Source organism: Bradysia coprophila (genome assembly GCF_014529535.1).
Source record: "Bradysia coprophila strain Holo2 chromosome IV unlocalized genomic scaffold, BU_Bcop_v1 contig_81, whole genome shotgun sequence".
Lineage (NCBI taxonomy): Eukaryota > Metazoa > Arthropoda > Insecta > Diptera > Sciaridae > Bradysia > Bradysia coprophila.
The window spans coordinates 3,038,527-3,044,906 of NW_023503375.1; the positions used below are offsets into that span (position 1 = coordinate 3,038,527).

Sequence of the window (6,380 nt, forward strand, 5' to 3'; positions counted from 1 at the left end):
ATCTTCAGTGATGTTTAAAGGATCTTTCCACATTACTACAACAAGAAGATTCTTCAGATGTTTTAAAATCTTTCATAAGATTTTCTAGAGTGCGTACCCCCTCGTTAAACCATCCGATGCATCCAGCAAGCTAACACCTAACATATTATTGGATAGGTTCTTCGGAGACGGGATCACTACTAGATCTGCGTGGAAACACACCATCCCAATCTAACAAAATATATGAAATACCTTGACACGCTACCCGTTTCTATAAAAGGCTTTGTGGTTTTTCTTCCATTTTTCGGTTTTATTTTCCTATGATTCACGAGACATTCAGATAGGATTTTGAGTGAAATCTTCAGAAAGAAACTCATTTCTTTTCGGAAATTTATTACAAGCCAATGTACCGTTACAGTTTTCGTTGGTTTTCGTACAAAATAATAAGATGTTCAATAGTGGTTGAAAGAACCTTATTGCAGAATGAATGTATAGTATTCATTGATATACCTTCTGTGCTTCGATACCACAAAAGGACTTAAATGAAGAACACCGAACGTATAAGATGTAAGAATATCTCGAATTCAATTACATATCAGGAGAAAAATTGATAAAACCAAATATTTCTATTTTAGATTTCCATCATTGTTTACGATCTATTTTCCTATTTTGTCTATTTTCATTTTGCACATGCCTTATAATACATGTATGGCGTAGTACTGGGTATTACGTATTACGTATCCGTTCGTACCTACAGATATGTAATAAAATATAACATGGCATGTATGCTTCTAATCATATTCGAGACATAATATCAAAAGAAAACGAAATTTGCTACACGATTTCGATACATGACGATTCGCATTGAGAAACAATACATCATCGTACATTATGTCAGTACGTATTATTACATCCATTTCTATGTAACACCATCGAATGGGAACATTGAAAAACCAATCGAATCCAATATAAAAATAAATTGTTGAGAAAGGAATGAAATTTTTATGTTTTATTTCTCGTGTTAGAAATATATATTTTTTCTCTTCCGAACGTTACATGCATGGGGCTTTCTTTCAACGCAGATCTGCGGCTAATAAAACAAAAAGAAAAAAACACACACAACACAAACTCAAACGAAATATATTTATTGGAAACCATTTTCTGTATACTTTGTAGATATAGATCCAACTAAATCTGGATGTGTTCGGATATGATACATGACTATGTTCCGAAATGATCGTATATGTGGTATATATCACATCTATATATATCGATGATGCTATGTTAGTGCACGATAAAAAGTAATGGCACAACAATAACATCGTCCTTGCACATTCAAGATAATCAGGGTGGTATAAAAAGAGTATTTCCTCGTTATGTGTATCCAATATAATGGAGCTTAGGATTTATTATTGACATTTTTTTTGCAGGAATCCGTTGCCATTGCATATAAATACGTTAAATTCAGTTAGAGAGATTCCTTTTTAGCAGAGTTTTGTGATGAGAAAAGTTTTCCCGAAATTAAGTGTAGCGCGACGGATTTTTAGACCCGTACGAAGTACTGGGGTCTTATAGGTTTACGCATACGTTTGTAACACGTCGAATTGGACTCCCTGAGTAAGGGGAAACCTATTGTGGTTGTCTAGAGATGCCAAATCCGCGAAAAAAAAAATGTCCGTCTGTCCGTCTGTCTGTCTGCACGATAACTTGAGTAAAACGCATCCGATTTTGAAAATTCTTTTTTTTTCGTTTGGTAATGTCAAAAGACAGGCTAAGTTCGAAGATGAGTGATTTTGGATCGACCATTCCCGAGCTGTGGCCCAATAAGTGCTTTACGGTTTTTCGAAGATATCTCCGGACATTTAAACGTTAAACTTGTAAGTGATACGTCAAATAAAAGGTATTTACAATACCGATCGACAAAAAAAAAGTTTATGGAAATCGGATGACCGACTCGTGAGTTAGACCCCTTGGTGTGGAACAGGCACAGGGCGGCAAGCAGTTTTTGCTTGTAGGTCGGCCACATTTGAACATATTTCGTCTGTTTTAGCTTTATTAGATAGGTATTGACCGTACCAATCAGGGAATTTTTTTTTTTTGAAATTATGTTCTCCGGAGCGTGAGCTAGGTCTCTTGGAGTGAGCTCTTATCTGGCTACTCGGAAGTACAGTGAACGTGGTGTATTTTGACAATATCTCGAGTAAATTTTGACCGAATTTCATGATTTTTTTTTTGTTTGAAAGGTATTAACAAATGTAAAGCGTCGATACTATTTTCGGTTTCCTAACAAAATGGCTGCCGGCGGCCATATTGGATTTTATTAAAAGTGATATACAGTGGGAAAAATGATGCTTAGAGAGTTTCTGTTAACATGGAAATAATGTGTTAAGTGTGAGGGGTTTCAGGGATTCCATATATGGACATCTATATATACAGCTATATTGAGCTATATACAGGCATATAGAGCTATATAATAGCATATTCCTCTGTGAAATGTTTATTTACAGTGAAATATAGGTAAATATAGCGGTATATAGCTGTTTAAATAGGAATTTATGAAATTTGACTTCGTACGGGGCTGTCTATATTGCCTCCGGCAATTTAATTGTATATGATAACAAGGCAAAGAGTGGATAATGTAAGTGATTTAAAAGGAAGAATAGTTTTTCAGCAGAGAAGAAAATGAGGTAAGAGAAATGAAGAGTTTCACATTAAAGGCTTTTGATACGAATAGGTGTTTCGTACGGGTCGGCGTTAGCTATGTTTTTTATATTTTTTTGCTAAAATTTTTGATGAATTTCACTTGTTTCAAGTCACAAAGTTTGTGTTATCAAAACTAAAACAACATCGCGACTAACTGTTTCGATTTCAGTGCTAATTACAAATACCTAAAAGAATATTTCATGGATTTCATGTGATACATTTTTGCTGATAAGTAATGAAAATCTCCTGGTATGTAATGAATTTGCATATGAATATTCCTTCACTTGTTAAGTAATGAAAAAGTTCCCACATGTAACGACAGCTTTCCGCGGGTGGGAAATGTACGTGTAACAACAATATTCCGGGGGATAGGCAATAAAAGTTCTTTATTTTTTCTGACGTTCACCCAACTCCTTTAATTTTATGCGATACAATTATTATCTGGGATATTACACTCCACTTGACTTACTGTCTGCAAATTCGGGATAAAAAGGACAAGAAGAAGTGAAGTCAAAACGCTTATTACGGTACTTAAGATTCCAGTTGGGACTGTTTTCTGGCGACAATGTACGTACATCCCTTCTCGTTGGTTGCTGCAAATAGAGCTGAGTATGCAAAGGTTGTCACCGCTTCCAAAAGAGCTAAAATATTTAGCGGCGGCTGTTCCGGTACCTAGCAGGCACCCTGTATTGAAAGTCAGTGGTTCGACGTGAAAGGTCACCTGACTCGGATCCGATTCATCGGGGTTGTAAGCTCTTCTGCAGCAACCAACTGACTCGATTATTACAACGCGATCGATGCCCGTACCTGACCAGGTGTTTTTTTCGCATGGTATAACATTGGAAGATGTGGTGAACCTTTCATAAAATGTACCGTTGAGCAGCTAGATATAAAGGAAAACAATTTCAAATTTGAGCCCACAACTGAACAGACAAATTAACCATAATCTAGCAACTTTCGACGAACATTTGTCGTTAAAAATTTTAATCCGAAAATATCGATACCATCGAAAATTGCTCTGAACCGAAGCCTTCCGCACACTCAAAAAAAAGTTCTCTGTTAATATTCCGCTTGCCTGACAGATATGATGTTCAAATAGTAGAGCACATGACATGGCATAAAAGGCGTGGTCTAATTTGTGCTCACTTGTGTTCAAACGCATCGGTAGAATAAACGAAGACGTATACGGTATGCAAACGGAGAACTTTTTTTCGAGTGCGAAGGCACTATAATTCTAGACGTAGTCGTTGAGTGACATAGCGACGTGTTAGCACGTATAATGCACAGTTCATTCCAAACTATTTTTCGCCGTTGAATACGTCGCTATATTAATCAAGGGGTAAAATGAATAACAGTGACATCGCGAAACTGTCATGAGCTCTGTCTAAGAATTACCAAGCTTTACTTTTGATTCTTGGGCGCATCTATTTGACAATACTAACTTACAGCGTATACAGTACTGCTATGCGTCACCGCATTAAAGGCTGGACAGCCCTGACCGTAAATCGTGCCAATAATTGAGAAAACCAACAATACACGCAACATCTTGTAGAGATTACCAAATACTCTGAAAAAAAAAAATGGAACGCTCGTGAGGAATGAGGATGTAGGATATTTGAGTTAGTCGTCCACTTGAAAATGTATTTGGTAAATTTAGCGTAGACCTTCGCTTATATCACAAAGTCATTCCGTTGATCAACTCAAATTGAGTTCAATTAAACGCAGCATAGAAACTACATAGACTGATGATTCAGAAGAGAAAATGGGATATGATAGAAATCTGGAAAAGCTTTGACGTATTGTTGGCTACAAGTGAGTCATCTAGGTAGCTGCAATTAATACCATCTAGACAAATACTCCTGGTAGGAAGCAGAGGCGCCCGACTTGTAGTTTTCCCATCAGGGGCAAGATGAGGAAGATTATAATAAGGTGTCATAAGATAGGATGAGAAGCAAAATTTGCGAAGAACACAACTGCGTATAGGTAAAGTTAGTAGAATAATTCGGTGCGCAAGGCTTATCTTGTCACTGAAACTGAGGGACGGGACACCAGATTTTTTTTTTAATCTAGTCTAGAGATCTAGAGATGAGTGGACATACCTAATTTTGTTGTCCGCTACCCAGAGTCCTGCCCGAACTTAAATACTTCTATGCCCAATACCAAAAAAAGGAACTCTAGTTTTAAAATTACTTTTTTTTCTTCATTTATTCACTTACTAATTATAGATTATAATAGTCAGGAATTAAAGTTTTATGAAAAAATATTTTCATTTATCACAAAATATTTTAAGTTTACACAAAAAAACTGAAATTCGAAAATAGCGAATGAGTTTCCGGTTGCGCAAATGCACTCAAAATACCCATGCGACGCCCAAACTTTTCTTAAAATACCCTAATGTCCAAACATTTTAAAAATGCCCGACCCATTGGGCAAAAGGGTATGTGCCGACCTTAGAGTAATTATACCTAGAGAGGTATTTCGTACGATAAAATGTGGTCCCGACATCAGTTTGTGTAAGATTCACATTTCGTACAATTCTACGTAGAGCTTTTCACTAACACATGTAGGCGTTGAAAATTATAGTAGGCACATTCAATTTTTTTGCGCTAATTTGCCCACCAATTTAGTAGGGAAAAACTCACACTATCAAATATTACGTATTTCATGTCGGGACCACAAATTTTACGTAATTCTGTTTGTAATTTCCTCTCTAGGTATAATTACTCTACGGTGCCGACCACTTCTTTGGCTTTTAAGCGACCCACTCATCTCTACGGCGAACAGATTGTCTGTATCAGATAATTTCAATTGCCACACAAAGAGGAAAGGCGGCAAGTGTTGTCGGTTGATTCGAGGATAGCAGATCGTTCATAAAGTATGTCACGTTTTTTCAAAGCTGTCAGCAGATTTAAATCACTAAGAACTCGACAAATAGGCACTTTTATGAGTCAGTAGTATGTCCAACACATATTTAGGGGGATATTTGGGGGGAACATAATTTTGTTTCATAAAAGTGCCTACTCGTCGAGTTATTAGAGATTTAAATCTGCTGACAGCACTGAAAAAACGTGACATACTTTATGAACGATCCCTAAGAAGTCAGATAAATGTTATTAAAGAAAAGTGGATTACTTACGGAGAAGGGCCAACTGATCGTACTGATCATATCGATAGCGATACCTGTTTTTATAACTTCGAAATTGGAATTTTTTACATTTTTCTCATGATTTACATAGCAAATACATATCACGAATTCCATGTTTCAAAAAAAAAAAAAATCAATGGCGCCACAGAAAAGCAGTCGAAATGGGTGTTGAATCAAAACGTTAGAAAAATTTACCTATCATGGTCTTATCATGAAAATGTTGTAGGAGCTTTCACTTAAGTGATACGATTTGTGGGAATATTCACGGTAGCATTTCGTTTAAGTTCAAAGTTCAATTTCCATCAGAAGATGGCCAGGCCAATCCTTATAGGAAATTTTCAGTCACTTGTTCAACTAGAGGTGAGCGGGTAGCCCGAAATTGATAAAAAAAAACCGGCCCAACCCAAACCCGTTCCGATACATTTTGTTCGGGCTCTTAGGTTATCGGGTTTCAAAATTTTCATTCGGGTAGGGTCGGATTTTCAGTGGGCCGGGTTCGGGTCGGGTTTTAAGTATATTTTTGATAAACTTTTTTACGAAATTCTAATGACTT

At 36.6% G+C, this 6,380-nt stretch overlaps 1 long non-coding RNA gene across 1 annotated transcript; it reads right to left on the bottom strand.

Moving 5' to 3' along the window:
- Nucleotides 1-3,050: 3,050 nt before the first annotated feature.
- Nucleotides 3,051-5,858, bottom strand: LOC119072430. Its single transcript, XR_005086865.1, has 3 exons — nucleotides 5,819-5,858; nucleotides 4,129-4,249; nucleotides 3,051-3,565 (listed from the first exon to the last, which is right to left on the bottom strand). It is a non-coding gene; the product is annotated as an uncharacterized LOC119072430 (long non-coding RNA).
- Between the last annotated feature and the right edge of the window lie 522 nt (nucleotides 5,859-6,380).